An 18,645-nucleotide genomic window follows, 5' to 3' on the forward strand; every position below is an offset into this window, starting at 1 on the left:
AAGTGTAGTCTGGCTGCTCTACAAAATTTATCACATGCATCATCAGACAATCGGATTTCCCATTGTTTTGGGGAAGGACTCCTCATTCCCAGTGCATCACTATTGTCTTAAGTTGGTCATGTTAAGGAACATCATGTAAAGTGAAACTTCATTGTTGACCTTTAGTAACCAGGCACAAACAAATTATAAACAGAAGTTAAACAGCATAACCTCAAATTTCTTATTTCAGATTTGAATTATTAAAAAACAAAAGATGTATATAAATATCAAAATCCCTAGTCTCCAAAATAGGAATATGTCAAATGTAATATTGAGGTTTGGGGAAAAAAAGAATTAGAACTTGTAATTATATTTATTTTAACCTTATTACAATCATTTTATGTATATTACACTATTTATATAAATTATTAACATGACAGTGCATGCGTATAATTTATAAATCACCAAATATACATATATTTGGCCTAAATTCTCAATCTTTTTAGGGTATGTAATTTATAAATGATACTCTTCCTGAACCAGAAGATATTAGTCATTTAGCTTTTTTGTTATGAGAATGGAAAATGAGCTATCAGAAGTTGAAACAACAGGAATACACAGGCCCCAAATTATTAGAAAGATCAGCGTAGTGTCATGTGACATTAAGTGTCTTCACACTTTGTAAATGACATACCCTGAGAAAGATATCTGAATGGTATAGGAGTCAGTGACAAACTCTGAGACTCATCCTATAACCACTTGTTGAAGAGTGCTTTGAAAACCATTGCTTTTTTCTTTCTTTGCTTTGCACATGTTATATTATACAATAAAAAAAAGCTTAAAAAATGTATATTAGGAAAAAAAAGTTATCTGTACCTGCAGGTATTTTTCTGCTAAGATGGAATGTATGAAATTTCCTTGAAACAGGAAACTACCTTACAAGGGGTAAGAGAGTCACAGCTAAAGTAGAATAATTCTAGCTGGAGAAGATGGTAGAAAGCAGTTTTTATGTGTCTGTAGCAGATGCTCTCAGCGCCCCAAGGCACACCCTTAGCCCACCTGTGGTGGGCACATCTAAAAAGTTTAGAACTTTGCCTGAAACTTAATAGGCGCATCATAATAGTTTGCTAAATGAATGAATTACTTCAATTTATGCTGGAGTTTACCAAGTTGACAAGAATAAAATGAAATATTCAAATGACTCTTTATTCCCCTCAAGGGTAACACATTTGATAACAGATTTAAAATGTTGATTCCTTCCAACCATTTCCAAAATAATGTCAAAGAGAATTTTTTTTTAATTATGGACAGAATAATCCTTTTTATTATTCCGTAATAACCTTTGCTCCTAGTTTGCATCCAGATTTCTCCACAACAGAGAATTTAAGCTGAAAAAGCCTAAAATCACATATTTAAATCTTTCTGTGCCTTGGCATTTATAGTCACCTTAATTACTGGTTAGGCTCTGCTGTGCCTCATATTGTGTTCCCTCCCCTTTTAATGTGGCAGCACTTACTGTCGACATGTCATCTGTTTCTGCCTCTCTGCACCTATATTAGTGTTTGTGTGCCTCAGTGATTCTGGGCGTTTCAAAGAGTGTTAGAGATTTATCTGATATTTACCGTTATATATTTGCAAACCGTTATATATTTGCAAACCCTTATACAAGTTGGAGGCCCAGAATCCTTAAGCAGGACAAAGAAACACTGCAGTCAATTGGCTTTACTATTGTTTGATTATTCAAAAAGAAACAATATTTTTTTTGTGTTTGGTTTCTTGCTTAGACAGGTATTGTGTACCAGCCTTTCATGCCAATAATTATAACACAGAAATCCATTGGTCACAGTTTGTGTCTTCTCTTCATCTCATCAATAAATGGAATATGTGTTATCATTTCTTTTCAGTTCTAGGTTCCTGCTAATCAGGATTTGGATTTGGCAGGAAAAGCATCCCTGAGTGATTGTTTTCAGAGTGCAAGGAGCTCTTGTATTCAAGGTAATGTTACCATGGAGAAAGTCCTCCATCCACTGATAAGATCAGTGTGATTCTGGAAAAGATTAAACAACCCACCACTGCTTAATCTTATTGTTTATTTTTATGCCTCTGAGAAGTGCCTCAGACTGCTGTCATTGCTGAAGGGGGCACATTCAGAGAAGATGACTAGTTGGAGATACATTTTAAATAACCAGTTACATACAATCTAACCCGAAAACTTTCAGAATTATTTTTTTCTGATTTACTTTAAATTTATTTGCCTATGAACTTATTCAATCAACTTAAAAATTGACTGTCAGGAAATGGGTAAGAGGTTGGGAAGATAGGGTGAACAAGACTCTATCTGTGACCTCAAAGAGTTTGCAGGCCAGTGGGGAAGAGAGAGATGAGTAAAGAGAAAATGTAATCCGGTGCCTTCACATATAGGAAAGAAGGAAGAGCCGAGTATCCCAATCTGGGTTTGGCCTGCCAGAGGAGATTAGCAAGGACAGGTTGTCAGAGGTAATAGTGAGTATGTTGAGTGAGGAGCTGCAAGCAATTCACTGTGGGGGCTGTTCTTGGGGAGGAATTGAAGGAGATGTGATTGAGGCAGTTCAGATAGGGCTGGAGAGGTAGGATTTATCTACTGTAAAAGAAGTTTGTCATCTGTCTTGAACAAGAGGGAAATCACTGAAGGTTTTAAAAGCACAGAAGTAATGCTATTAAACTTGTACTGCAAACCAAAAGAATACATCAGGCTGGGAGACCTATTTTGAAAGGCTTTACTTGAAGAGGTTCAATGATGGTGGTAGATGGAGAAAAGCAGATAGAACATGAGACCATACCTGTGGATGAATGGCGCCGTTCAACAAACTGGCCAAGGTTGGAAGAGTAGGTGGTTCATGAAATCAGTCTGGACACTTGAAAATTGGAATTATTGATGGGAAACAGAATAGAAACCCATCCCCTTTGTGCTGGCTTCACATTTCTAGTCTTGCTAAAATCCAATTAAAGAGGAAAAATAATTTCTCCATTTCAGACATTTTCAAATTTCTTTTTACTACAATCCACAGTAAGAAATACAGTTTATATAATTATAGACATGCACACAAAAATGGAAACAAAAAAGCCACAAAACAGCAATTATCCTGTCTGATATTTTGTATTCTGCTGTTATTTTTACTATCTCTTCAGAAGAACATACATTTAATTACCATGGATATAAAAATTTAACTTAAGTAACTTTGTGCTCTGAGAACATTTTCTCCCTAAGAACTCAAGGGTTTATGCAGGAAATTATGCTGGAAAAGATCTGGGCTTTGCAATCAGACCTAGATTTAATCCTGTGTTAACAATTTGCTAGCTATACTTCATAAAGCAATGTATATACCCTTCAGGAACGCATGATAATGACACCAGCTAGCATCTAAATTTTTTCTCCATGCTGGGGCACTACTACCCAACCCAACAAAACATGAAGGAAGAATAGAATAATAACACCAAATGAGAGGCTGGTTGTTCTGATCAAATGGAATAGGTCTTAAGGAATGGTCTGGGATATAACAGCTCAAAAATAAATGGATAAATTGAATATATAATGTGAAGCATTTATTAAAGCCCCTACTAAAACAGGAGTTACCTCTTATTACAAAGTCGTTTCAACTTTAAAAAGAATAGACGTCCATATTTATAATTATATCATATCATATATTAATAATAATGGAATTCATGCACCCAGCAGCCATCTTAAGAAATAAAATATTACCAAGACCTTAGCAACACTCTGTGTACCCCTCCCCATCACATCTCCCTCTTCTTCCCAGAAGTAATTACAATCCTGAATTTTGTGTTTTTCTTTCCCTTACTTTGTGACGCTTTTGCCACATATAAAATAAACTGTTCTTGCATATTTTTGAACTTACACATGGAAATCACTCTGTGTGATTTTTCCTCTTAATATTTGTGATCTTCATCCTAGAGGATGTATGTAACAGGAGATCATCCACTTTTACTGTGTGACTAGCCCTCAATTTATTTATGCATTCCTTGACTAATAAATGCAAGGGTTATTTCCAGTTTTTGTTTTTTGTGTTAAAAATAATGCCACTATGAGCAATTTTGTACATGATTCCTGGTGCACGTGTGCATGAGCTTCTAGGGTTTCCAAATAAAATTCAGAATGCCCAGTTAAATTTGAATTTTAGAGAAATATGAAATTTTTAGTACAAGCATATCATGAGATATGTTGGACATACTTACACTAAAAAATTATTCATTGTTTCTCTGGAATTAAATTTAACTGGGCATCCTGTATTTATATCTCCTAAATCTGGCAAACATACACATTTCTCACACATTGAAATAGAATCGCCAGGCCACGGGGCATACACATCTTTAACATTTCAGAGTACTGTCAAAGTGTTTTCTAAAATAGATGAAACAATTTACCACACACCACCACCACTAGGAGACTGAGTTCCCATTGCTTCATATCCTCACGAACATCTGGTTTAGCAAATATTGTTTTGTGAATCCATTCATATAAAACAGTTTTGTGACTTTAATGTGTGCTTCTCTGATTGCTAATGATGATAAACATTTTTTCATATGCTTATTGGTTATTGATGTGTCCTCTTCTGGGAAATGCCTATTCATGTCTTTATCATTTTCCTTTTGAGTTGTCTTTTTCCTATTGAGTTGCAGGGTTTTATATATGTATGATTTTGGATATTAATCCTTAGGCAATTACATGCATTTCAAATGTCTTTTTCCAGTTTATGACTTATCTTTTCATGCTCTATATGGGATCTTTTGATGAATAAAAGTTATTAACTTCAGTGAAATTGAACTTATCCACCTTTACCTTTATGGCTATGCTTATTCCTCTTGCATATCTTCTTCCTATCTTGATGTTAAATGTACTTTCCTCTATTTTCTTCTAGAACCTTCAAACTCTCCCATTCACATTTTCACCTTTAATTCATTACTGGTTGATTTTTGTGTATGGTATAAAGTAAGGTCTAATTTCACTTTTACTCTATTGTCCCAGCATCATTTATTGAATTTATGCATCCTTTCCTCAATTATCTGCAATGCCTCTCATCTAATTTATTCCTTCTAGAGCAAAACTCTTCCTTTCTTTATGTAGATCTGACTTGCTGACCTAACTCATTTTCCTTCTCTCTGAAGAACTTCTTTTTAACATTTCTTGCAAGGCAGGTCTACTGGCAACAAATTTCCCTCTTTTTTTCCCTCTCTCTGAGAAGTCTTTATTTCTCCTTCATTTTTGAAGGGTAATTTCACTGGATACAGAATTCTAGATTGGTGGTTTTATCTTTCAAGAAATTAAATATTTCATTCCACTCTCTTCTTGCTTGGACGGTTTCTATCCAAGAAGTCCTGTGTGATTCTTAACTTCGTTCCTATGCAGATAAGGTGTCTTTTTCTCTTTTGGCTTCTTTCAAGAATCTTTCCATGTCTTTGATTTCTGAAGTTTGAATATGATATGCCTAGGTATAGATTTTGGGGTATTTATCTAGGTTTGTGGTCTTTGAACTTCCTGGCTCTGTGGTTTGTTGTCTGTCATTGTGAAAAATTTTGAAGCCATTGTTATTTCAAATATTTCTTCTGTACCTTTATCTCGTTCCTCCCCTTTTGGTATTCCCATGACATGTGTGTAATAACTTTAGTAAGTATCCTATGGTTTTTAGGTATTCTGTCCTATTTTTAAAATACCTTTTCTTTTTACATTTTAGCTTTGAAAGTTTCTATCAACACATCTTCAAGCTCAATGAGTCTTTCCTTGGAATATCCTATCTACTGACAGTTCAAAGGCACTCTTCAACTCATATTACGTTGCTGTTGACTTCCAGTATTTCCTTTTGAGACTTCCAGTATTTCCTTTTGATTCTTAGTTTCCATCTTTTTGTTTACTTTATTCATCTGTTTTTGCATGTTGTTCATTTTTCCATTAGAGCCTTTAGCATATTAACCGTGTTATTTCAAATTCCCTGTTAATTCTAAAATTTCTGCCATATCCGAGTCTGGTTTTGATGGCTGTCCTGTCTCTTCTGTGTTTTTCGCCTTGTAATTTTTTGTTGAAAGCCAGACATGTCATATTAGGTGAAAGGAATTGAGGTGAATAGTCCTTTAGTGTGAAGATTTACGTTTCTCTGGCTTAGAGTTAGATTTTATTTACTGTTTGCTGAAGCAGATTTCAGGCTTAAAATTCCCTCTGTGTCCTTGTTTTTGTCTCCCCTGTTATTTTTCAATTTCCTTAGAGACTTTCTTAAATAGGCTTTAAGCGCATTTCAGCTTTAATCCTCTATTATTATATAGGAGCCCTATTGATATAGTAGTAAGATGTGAGGGGATGGAAGGCAATCTATAATCCTATGATCAAGTCTCAATCTTTTAGTAAGGCTATGCCCTTGGGTTATGACTGTCACAAGTACACTCAGTTCTTGTTGTTTTTTTCACCCCTTAGGTGAGACAGGAAGGCTGGAGGCAGGCAAAATTGGGTATCTCTCTTCTCTCTACATCAAAGGCTAGAAGGGACTGGAGATGGATATTTCCCTTCCCCCATGTTGGTTAGGCTCTGATAAAATAGTTTTCCTTGAAGGCAGGCATTTGATATGGAGAACAGAATACTCATGGCAAATTTCAAAATGGTTACTTTCCCATTCCCTCTGCAGGAAGCCAGAGGGAATTTTTTTTCCTATCTTCACAACGGAAACCTGGTGAGGCATCACAAAAGTGTGTTCTCCTCCCTCAAGACTGGACCTCTAGGACTTTTCATTTCTTAAGTAAGTCCACACTAAGCCTCCAGCAATTAGTCCATCACCCTTTAAATATTCCTACCCTGTGCTGGGTCCAACAGCAGTTTCTACTCCAGGTAAGCTGTGGGTTTCTGTATCTGTCTACATGTCCGGTTCAGGGTGGTAGATTGCACTGTGACCTCAATTCTCTGATGGATCGTCAAAGAGTTGTTAGTTTGGGGGATTTTCTTTCTTTTCTATTTTTTTTTTTTTAACTTTTTTTTCTTGTAAAGACAAGTGATGAAAGCTCTACAGACTGAATAGATTCTCTTATATTATAAATCAAGTTTAAATATGTGGTTTGGTCTGTTTCTGAGTTCTCTATTCAGCTGGTCAAGTAGCTATCAGTGTCCCACACATTATCTGGGAATATTAACAGCTTCATTTCTTCTTTTATAATCTTTTATTTCTTTTTCTTATCTTACTATACTGGCTAAAACATAAGTACACTGTTGAATAAGAATGGTGATATACATTTGTCTTTTTCATGATTTCTAAAGAGAAGGCTTCCAGTGCTTCTCCTTGCACAGCGTCTGTGTTCTATTCCTATTTTACTAAGCGGGTGCTTTTTATAGGAATAGATACTGAATTTTATTAAATGTTTGCTCTGCATGTTACACAGCATGACAAAGATATAACAGGTGAATATTTCTAGGAAGTAGGTACTTAGGGGTAATTATTTTGAGATTTACTAAACACTTCATTGTCTATATTAATAGTGGCTGTATTTGCATTTTAAAGAACATTACAAATCATACAGTCATCACTAAAGAGAGAAATCATCTTAAAGAACATTCAAGTGTTTCAGGTTCTCTCATTCTTCACGTTTTTCTTTCTACATTTTTAAATGCGAAAATTACTCTACATCATGGCCCACTAGTTCAGTTTCTTTCATTGCTATATAGAAATGCTGTACTATATTCATTTGTCATCATTCTTTTAGATCAAGTATTTACATTGAAGGATCTCTTTCTTTTTAGCTCCCCAAATGGTATAGTGACTTCAATTATTTGAGCTTTATAAAATTTAGAAAATAATAAAGTAATACAAAGAAAAAGAAGAATGACAACAGTTAATTTTCTCCCCTCTATACAAGACAGCACAATTTCTTTTCTGTTTTACCTGGAAAGCAGAGCAGATAAAACATGCTATTGTGAGCTGTCTTATACTATTCCTAAGACATAAATATAAGTACATTATACATGAAAGTAGTCTGCAATTCCTCGACTTTATTTTATTGCTGAAATTTGATTATAGTCAGGAACTGATTCATCAAGGATTACCTAAAATGTCCATGAATAATGAGAGTGCTGCTTTGTTCTATGCCTACAAAACATTCTTTGAAATTCATAGGTGATTTTTTTTTATTTTTTTATTTATTTTATTAGCACACTGAAAATTACAAAATTTTTACACAAAGACTGTATGTAAGAAATTTAGAGAAAAACATTTTTCCGTATTGAATTAGCACTTTAATCAAAAGGAAACAGATTTTAAGTGAGTAAACATGGATATATGAATAAAAGGTTTCTGGAGATTTTCTTTCCTTTATTCAAAATAAACCCACTTTTCCAATATATAAAAGGAAATTTAATCTTGCCTAAACATATATGATGTCACAGTTATATGTATTGAAAAAGTTAGGAACAGATTTTTAGTTCTGGTCAAGATAAATTAACAGGAAACAGCTTTACCCTTCTACCTAAAACAACTAAAAATCTGGGCAAAACATAAGATACAATGGGTTTTCAGACATCAGCCCGTAGGACAATTTTGATCCCTGACACAGAATGAAGGAAGGGGGCAAGGTCTATGAGTGACACAGCTTATTGACTGGAGGAGTTTCCAGGTTGCAGGTCAGAGGAACCCACGTGAATCTTGGAGATATTCTGAGATAAGGAGATGGAGTTGGGCATCTGGTGAGGTTAACGCAACTAAAACTCACAGGGTAGAGCACCAGAGAAGAGAGAGCTTTACAGAAAGAACCCCAGTGAACTTCAAAAAGTCCCCATCTTCAGCTTAGTTCCAATCAGCACATGTGTGTAGTGAAATCATCCGAGGCAAGGGAAAGAACTATCTGAAAGGAGCAGGCGAAACAAATGCTAAAGGTCAGGGAGGACTCGACTGGTAATAGTCCACCAGCCAGTCTGAGACCAAAGGCCGCTCTTCTCCCTGCCCAAGAGGGCTTTAAAATAAGCTTTGAAAGGGTCAAAATGTCTCCAGGAACTTAATACATCCTAGAAGAAAATTCATAAACATTTGAAGGAATGTTCAAATATTAAGCACTAAACGAGGTAAAAATTATAGGGCTTGGCATTCAATCAAAATTTACCAACCATGCAAAGAAACCTGAAAAAAAAAAAAACACAATGAGGAGAAAAATCAATCAATTTAAACAGGCACAGAAAAGGTGAATGAATTAGGAGTCAAGGACATTAAAACAGTTATAACTGTGCTCAACATATTTAAGAAGGGAGAGAGAAGCTTGAGCAGATTGATTAGAAATACACAGGTTAAACTTCCAGAGAGCAAACACAATTTTGGAGATGAAAGTACGTTGTATGAAAAGAAAGCAGTTTTATTCTTAAGAAGAAAAGATTGGTGAACTTGAAAATATAGCAGAGAAAATATCTAAATGTTTTAAATTCATGAAAAGAAGAACCAATTTCTGAGTTCTGGGACAAATTAAGTGACCTAATATCAGGTCTTTGGAAGGCCAGATGGAAAGGAAGAAAATGTGGGACAGAAAAATGTATTTGAAACAATAATAATCAAAATTTTTCTAATGCAAAGAAGTTGGAATTATTATACATTGATGAGGAAAGTGTAAAATGGGGCAGCCTCTGTGGAAAGCAGTTTGCTGGTTCCTTAGAAAGTTAAACAAAGAGTTATCATATTAGCCCAGCAATCCCATTCCTTGTGGGATTATTAGGTATATGCCCAAAAGAATTGAAAGCAGGGTCTCAGACAGATATGTATAGCAGCATTATTCACAATTACCCAAAGATGGAAGCAACCCAAGTGCTTCATCAATGGATGAATGAATAAATAAAATAATATATACATCAATTAAATATTATTCAGCCATAATAAGGAATGAAGTTCTGATACATGCAGCAGCATGGATGAACCTTGTAAACATCATGTTGAATGAAATAAGACAGATGCAAAAGGACAAATATTGTATGATTTATTACATATGTAATACCTAGAATAAGCAAATTCATAAAGACAGAAGGTAGTGCCAGGAGCCAGCATGAGGGAGGGAGGAGCAGGGAACTATTACTTAATGGGCACAGAGTTTCTGTTCACTGTGATAAATAAGTTTGGTAATGGATGGCAGTGATGGTAGCACAAAAGTGTGAATGTAATTAATACCACTGAATTGTATACATGAAAGTAATTAAAATGGGAAATTTTGAGTTTAAAAAACAATAACAACAAAAACATGACTCCAGGTAGTTTGGCTACATAATGAAAGCTTTAAACATTAAAAAAACTACAAGTTGGATGGAAACTATAAATCCAAAAATTAAAAAACACAATAGCTCCAAACACTAGAAGCATAAATAAAACTACACCAAGGAACATCATAATCAAATTACTTAAAACCAGTTACAAAGAGAATAATATTAAAATCTGTAAGAGAAGGTAGAAACACATTAGGGTACAAAGAAACAAAGATAAATAGGAATAAGAGCAGATTTCTTTGTTGGAAAGTATGCAAGTCAAAAGACAGAGAACATCTTTAAAAACTGGAAACAAAATACAGTCAATCTAGAAAGCCATATCTTGAAACAATATCATTCAAAAATAAAGGTGAAATAAAAACTTTTTTAGACATAAAAAAGTCGAAAAAACTATCACCAGGAGAACTAAACTGTAGGACATTTTAAATGAATTTCCTCAGGCAGAAGAAAAATGATGAGAAAAGATGCAAACATATAAATCTATATAAATCTGTGGATAAATACAAAGTATTTTCTTCTTAATTTTTGACTCTTTTTAAAGATTATTGATTGCTGAAACCATAAATAATGGCAATGTATTGCTACATTTATAATATATTTAGAAACAAAATAAATGACAATAAAAGAACAAAAACTAAAAAGGGAATTGGAAAAATAGTGTTAAAAAGTTTAATGCCTTATGTGAAGTCATATAGTACTTGACTATAGACTGTGATATAGTTAGAGTTTATATGGCAAACCTTAAAGAAATAATGTAAAAAAAAAACCAGAGGTTTAACTAACAAGCCAAAAATGAGATAAAATGGAACCGTAAAAAAATACTGACTTAAAAGGTCACAAAAGAGGAAATGAGAAACAAGGAACAGATGAGATAAAACAAGTACAAGATGGTAGATTTATCCTCAGCCATAATTACATTGAATACAAATGGCCTAAACACCAGATTGGACAAAATAGAAAGACCCAACTATCTACTCTTCAAAAGAAACTCACATTTAATATAAAAACACAAAAAAGCGAAACAAAGGAAAAATATATAGTATGTTAATTCTACTAAAAAGTAATCCAGCCTGGCTATATCAACATTATACAAAGTATATTTCAGAGCAAATAATATTACCAGGAATAAACAAAGTCATTTCATAATGTTAAGAATTCATCCATAGGAACCTGAATGTCCTAAAATACGTAAGAGCAGAACATCAAAATACTGCAAGCACAAATGGAAAGAACTGAAACAAGAAAAACACAAACTCGCAAGCACATTCGGAGATTTCAACATCCCTTTCTCAGTAATGGATAGAAGTTGACAGAAAATCAGTAAGGTTAGCAAAGATTTGAACAAGGGAAGGCAACACAAAGAAGAGAAGAAATGAATCTATGGGCAGTCCCAAGATAGGAAGGGCTTAGTTTAATTAGGGTAAGGAGCCTATAGGGAAAGGGAAGGAATCAGCAGAGAGAGAAAGCAGTGATGAAAGCATGGGTAGAGTCAATGGGTGAAGACTCCTGAGAATGCTGAAGGGGATGAGAGCAAATGCAAGCATGAACGAGACAGTCTAGGCAAGAAGGTAGACGTAGATGAAAAGGAGTATTAAATGTAGGAGCTTTTGCTTTGGAGGAAGTGAAATTAACGGAAACCTACATATCCTACTTCTCTCTTCCCATACGTGGGCTACTCAGTGCCGATGCAAACACCAGCGGTTCCGCAGATGGTTATCTACACACGGTGTCCAATCTCATTTTCACCTTTAGACGCTATACCATGTCCTTAATAAACTATCGGCTCCTTCTCTTCTCAAAGGCTATTCCAACTCTTCATTGCTGTTGAACTCCCTACTAGGCCCTTCCCGTCTGGAACTATTTACCCTGAGATCCATTTTTTTTTTTTTCCATTCTTGTGCTTTCTTTGCAGGAAGCCAGTTTCTGCAGACTGCCTTTTTTAGGCTGGCTTCTGGTTCTTCCTACTTTCAAGTATTTAAACAGCCCCTTATTATACTCATAGCATAAGATCAAAATGCTAAAATGAAACCTTTCTGGTAAAGCCTCTGACTACCCGTATGACTTCATCTCCTACCACTGGTAATTCCAGAACACCCTGTGCTCTCAAACAGCTCTGTGCCTTCATAAGAAGGGCCCTCTCCCTGGACATAGGGACAACTCTACTCATCCTTTAACTCTCCTCTTGACTTTTTCCACATAGCCTTGTAACAATCTGCCTATCAGTTGTAAGGGCTTCTTCTCCTATACACCTATTTTCACTTTTGAGTTTCATAAACATAGGTACTGAATTTCAGTGCTAATCAAATCAGGATAAATCAGAGCATGCTTTTCCCACCAATAAGATTATATAGAGATTCCCAAAGCAGGAAGGGTGGGAGTGAGAAGGAGATTTCAGAGGAAAAGATGGATCTTAGACACTGGTCAATCCCTCTGCCATTTGGACTTAGCTCTAAGAGAGTAAACAGTGGAAGTCTTAGATAATGACACAATGCCCAGATAGATTTGTAGCATCTGAGAGTGCAGACCAGTGCCTCCCTTCCTGAGTAGACTCCAGAAAGAGTCAAAAATAGAGGAGCAATGGCCACATGGTATATCTCAGCAGAAAGGACCTCCCGGGATAGAACAGATGGAATAGGATGAGAGCTACAAGCAGGCAGACAGTATCTTAAATAACCCACTGCATGTTTTCAGCCCTGATGGGTCTTGTGGAAGCAAAATTGACTCCTGCACACCAATTTAGGGCACAGAAATAGCAGAAGAGTCAGCAGAATTGTGGTCCTCACATACTGAGACCTGGAGTAATGCATCAAGAACCCCAGAGACAGATGACTTAGGATCTGTTGAGATTTACTCTTGGAGCCACTTTGCCCCCATCTCCAGCTCCAATGGTAAATATTAGCTGACAAAATGGGCAAGGCTATTACCCAGAACTTCTCAGCCAAGCATGGTCGCCTACCAGGTGATGGTGAGGATACCGGGGACTTTGGATTTTTTCACTGCCTAGAAGGAGTCTCTGAAGACACAATCCCGTTCCGTCTCTGAGTATTCCTCTCTCTTAATTGTCTCATGAATTGCTACAGGCCATCGTTCTGTCAGGAGGTCAGGTAGCCTGAGAGCAGAACTGACACAGGGAGGAGGTAGAAAAAAGAGACAGAAAACGCCAGGATCCTTCATGATGCTGCGGAGCTCCTCTGTCAGCTCTGAAACTGGCCGTCCTCTTCGGACAGGGGTCTATTTTTCTTTATTATTTAAGTCACTTTGAGTCAGGGTTTGATGTTCTGTTATTTGAAGCCAGAAGCATCCTAATTATACAATTTTCTTGAGGGTGCCTCAAGAAACCTAAAATTTCCTCTTTAAAAATCAGCAAGTCCTCCTTTGTACATTTGCAGGAGTTTCATTGTCTATTGCACACCCTTTGTCAGCCATTATGTGTTAAAATCTTCCCCTGAACATAAAATAAATGGCAGAGAGAGAGACCAAGGTGGAGAAAATTGTACACTTTACATTAAAGGGTAATATAATTTACATTAGGTAGCAGGAGGCCACACAGCACAGTGAATATTGACTGAACAATTTTATGGGGTGGGGAAATGAGATTCATTGGCCAGGGGTATAGGATTCAGTCTGCAATGCTAGTTTTCATTGTCTGAAGGCATGCTATAGCAGTCAGCACAGAGAAGGGAGAGAGCAATGGTTATGCATATGGACAGTTGTAAATATATCTGAATATCTAGTGTGTGTGGGTATATATATATATATATATATATATATATATGATTCTTATATATATGTCTTTTCTCTTAAGAAAATATTTCAGGGAAAGAGAAGATTCTACAATTAGTTCATTAATAATTTTCCATAGCTATAAATTTAATCAGTGCTGCATGGGAAGCATCAAATAGGATACACATATACACCCAAACAGTGTGGTTGTATCCAGGGATGAGAAGCCTAAAGAACATCAGGAGAGAAAGCCGACAGGAGTTTCACAAGGTTAGTGGATAGCAAGGACCTAAGAGAAGGGGAGGTTGGAGGAGGAAAGAAGGAAAGCTAAGTCTGAAGAAACTAGGTGAGGCTGGAATGCAGGTTAGCTCTAACCGTGATGTCTGGTTGAGGATAGGGGCAATGGAGGTAGATTTGGAGGGACAGTCCGAGGTAATCAGAAAAAGTTGCATAGATTGATAGGAACAAAGAAGCAACCGAGATGGTCCCTCAAATGCTGTGCCTGGAAGAAGACGTTTCAGATTTTGAGACCCAAGAGACAGATGAATTAAGGGTGGCAAGGGCTAAATTGTAGCTAAGATGACCCAGTGAGAGGGACGGCTGGAGGTCCCTGAAGAAGATGGCAGATGGACTGTGACCACCACATCCTCACATGCCATCAATAAGGATGAAAAGAGAAAGAGTGTTTCAGAAAATAACATAATTACTCATTACTGGCCAAATATTCCATATGTGGAAAAAAATTTACACTTAACGAAGGTGCTCAGCATAACACTAATCTCTTAATACTCTGAAAATACAGAGATAAAGTGAATATTTTATTAAGGTGTCTGCCTCAATCTTTTCAAAATTCAGTCAGCATTGCTGAACCATCCCCAGAGGAGAGCTTTAGAAGACTATTTAATTAGCATACACTAAACAGAAATATATTTCCATTAATGTATTTATACTTAAATATATGCATTTACATTTTCCTTTGAATGCTTTACATTTCACAACTTTCTGCTCTGCTTACCAAGAAACTTTGAGATGAAAAAAATTAAACAAATTTGTCTCTAGTTTTAATTGTTCTTCTCTGTGTTGACTGGTTTCTTTTGGCTGTTGTTGTCACTTGTGCTCGTTTCTTGTTTATTTCCTTGCAGACTGCTGTCCAGGGTGAGCCTTTGGATTCCAGTGGAGATGGAGGAGACATAGCCTTTGCAGGCCCCTGAGCACACATCAGGTGCCTCCATTTAAGCCTCCAGATTGCGAGCACTGGATTGCATGTCCTGTATACTCTGTAACAGCTATCTGGAACTAACGTCTTTGTGTCAACATCTTTCTTGTAGAGCCAAAACTAGTTTCTATAATACGGGAAGATGAGTGAACCTGGACTTTGCGGTCCAATTGATCTCTGTTCAAATTCTTGTGTCTTTTCTTAATAACGCCTTCTTGAGAAAATTATTTAACTTTTCTATGTCTCATTTTCCCATCTGAATAATGGAGATAAAAATAGTGCTTATTTTTCAGAGTTTTTGCAAGGATTATATGAAATAATGCATGTATGATACCTGATAAAATAAGTGCTCAATGAATACTAATTTCCTCCAAATAGGAAAGAATTTTTTCAAGCAATTGTAAGACTTTGTTTGGGTCTCTTGTTTCATTTTGTTTATGTTCTATAGGTCATGAGGAATAGAAAATTGGGTGCCAACAGGCTTCTAATCCCTTGGCTTTATGTCCCCTTTAGATTCCTCTTGTCCAGCTTCCTTTCAAGTTGTCTTTCTTTTTTTTGTTTCCAAATAAGTTAAGGTCCCTTTTGTGATGACCTACTAAAATACTACTAAAGGGGCATAAATGAACCACAGTGCACTACACGGTACACATATAACACATACTTTTCTAAAGTACCATAAATTGGCAATACTTAAGACAAAAATCTAATTAATAATAAATCTGCAAATGAAAATACTTTTCATTCATTCTTAGGCTTTTTAGGTGCAGTCTGGATGACCTGTGTCTCTTTTGAAAGTTTTCCATGAAACGCTGAACTGATGCTTTTTCTCTTCAATTTACTTTCCTCAACAAAGACATTCCAACTTGTGTCATCAGTCGTTATTATTTAATAATGGCCTAATAATTTATTTAAATAATGAATTTATTTATTATAGATAAATAAATTATTATTTAGTGGCAATTACTGCATCTTACAGTAGGAAAAAAGTCAAGAGACTTGGATTCAGCCCTAACTCCACTGTCAGCCAGCTAGAAAAATTTGAAGAAATTCATTAAATATTCTGTTATATGGAGTGATTAGAATAGATTCGCTCTTTTCAAGTGATCTTGGACATCATATTAACATTCTGTTAAATAAGAAAAAAAAGAGTGTTTCACACCTCAGACCTAAAATGTTTCTTAACTGCAAAACTTCTCAGAGCCTTTCATATGCTAATGAACACAGTGACTCTGGAAAAATGAATATACTGAATTTTCCCAATTTTCTTTTAATCAGGAATTACTTTTTCATAGTATTACTATTGCATAAAATAGATGTGTTCTCTGGAAGACTATTTGGAAAACTGTGGATGGAAAATTTCTGAAATCCGTTCTCCTATAATTCTGACTACTGATTGATTACTGTCTAAAACAGAATTTAATTAGTTCTTACTATTTACTAGGCAATGTGGTCAGCATTTACCTGAAGATACAAAGATGGAAGATAAGTTCTTTTCTTTCAAAGATTTAGTCATCTAGTTTGGGAGAACTATAACACCAGAGTTTATTCCGATGAGAATCAGGCTGTTGTATTTGTTAATTTTATTCCTATCTCTCCTCACACCTATCCTTAACAATATCAAGGAGTCTTGAGGTGGAATGCGGACTTCGGGGGATGTGTAAAGTAAGGAGGGAGGATCAATCAAACCTCTTTTGCGACACTGAAAATTGTTTACGCCAAGAATGTATGGATGTAGGCTAAAGAGACCCTTCAGCCCACACCCAGAGCTTTCCTAAGAGAGATGATTAACCTGTACCCCCCATTTTAGTGATCTCTAAAGGGATCAATATTCAAGGGACTTAATAAGTATTCAAGGGTTTAATATTCTCATACATAAGGAGCTCTCACAAACCATCCAAAAAAATACAAACCTCATTGGGAAAAAATATAGAGGGCAGTAATGAATGAACCATTCACAAAGATAAACCTTAAAATATATCATTACACACACACACACACACACACACACACACCCCAACACCATTCTGCATTCTAGGCATCAGAGATGAAAAACGAATGGGACAAAATTCTTGTCCTCAAAGATCTCACAGGTTTATGGAGAGACAGACATGGGAGTGATCTATTACAAAATAATGTGATAATGCTGAAACAGAAAGCCCCAAGGGTCTACTGGGGCACAGAGTAGAGGTTCTCTCTCTCTGGGCCGTGTCCACACAGTTTACCTAAGAAGAGGGAGTAGGTGAGACCCAGACCAACAAATGAGAGCAAGTCCTATCAAAGTATCTGTTCTTCTCCACGGTGTCATCTAAAAAGAGTGTGGCCCAATATACCCCACAGTTGCCAATATGAAACCCAACGACTGTTGTTTCCAAGCAGAAAATGAGGCTGTCTTCCCATTGTTTCAATCTTGTTCCTAAAACTTCCCTTTGGATATCTGCTTTGTTGACCTGCAAGCAATCCCTTAATGCATAGCCCTACCTCACTTGATTGCCCCATTTTCTACCACAGGGCCATGGTCAAGTGTGACATTTGTTAGATACCACATCACATCCCCTTAGCTTACCTGGTTTTAGCCCAAGCATGTTGACAGCTACGTGCACCCTGCTGCATCTCTCTCCTCTGCTCCTCCTAAGCTGTAGAGATCACTCATCCATGTGTACACGGAAACCAGAAATGGGGAGATGTTAATGTTTCCAAGCACCACTCTTGGCCCATGGGGAATAAGAGGTGGCAGGATGCCTCAGCCTCCCTGTCCTGAGATGCCTTCTGTACAGATCCTCAGAGCATCACCAGACATATTGGGTCCCACAAATTTAACCCACTCATCAAAGCATCATGCACAATTTTTTTTCCCTACCATTCTCTCTCTAGGAGGAATAATAGTCCCCCAAAGATCCCACGTCCTAATTCCCAGAACCTGTTAGTATTTTACTTTATATGGCAAAAGGGACTTTGCCGATATGGTTGAGGTTAAGGACCTCGAGATGGGAACATCATCCTGAATAGTCAGGGAGGGCCCAATTTAATTACACAAGTCCTTAAAATCAGAGAACTTTTCCTGACTACAGTTAAAGGCTTATGTGACTGCAGAAAGAGGAAGGATCAGAGAAATGCAACACGGCTACCTTTTAGAATGAAGGAAGAGTTCATGAGCCAATAAGGCAGGTGGCCTCTAGAAGCCAGAAAAAGCCAGGAAGGAGATCCTCTGCTATAGCCTTCAGAAAGGAACAAGGCCTTGCTGACACCTTGATTTTATCCCAGTGAGAACTGTATCCGACTATTTACCCACAGAACTGTAAGATAATTTGCATTCTGTGTTACGCTACTAAATTTGTGGTAATTTGTTATAGCAACAGTAGGATACTAATATTCCTGTCTCACTTCTCTTCCTTCACTTTCCTAGGATAACCTCTGTAATAAACTACCTGCAGCCAAGTCCCCATCTCAGGGTCTGTTTTCAGGGGGT

This window comes from Tamandua tetradactyla, chromosome 6 (assembly GCF_023851605.1).
Source record: "Tamandua tetradactyla isolate mTamTet1 chromosome 6, mTamTet1.pri, whole genome shotgun sequence".
Classification (NCBI taxonomy): domain Eukaryota; kingdom Metazoa; phylum Chordata; class Mammalia; order Pilosa; family Myrmecophagidae; genus Tamandua; species Tamandua tetradactyla.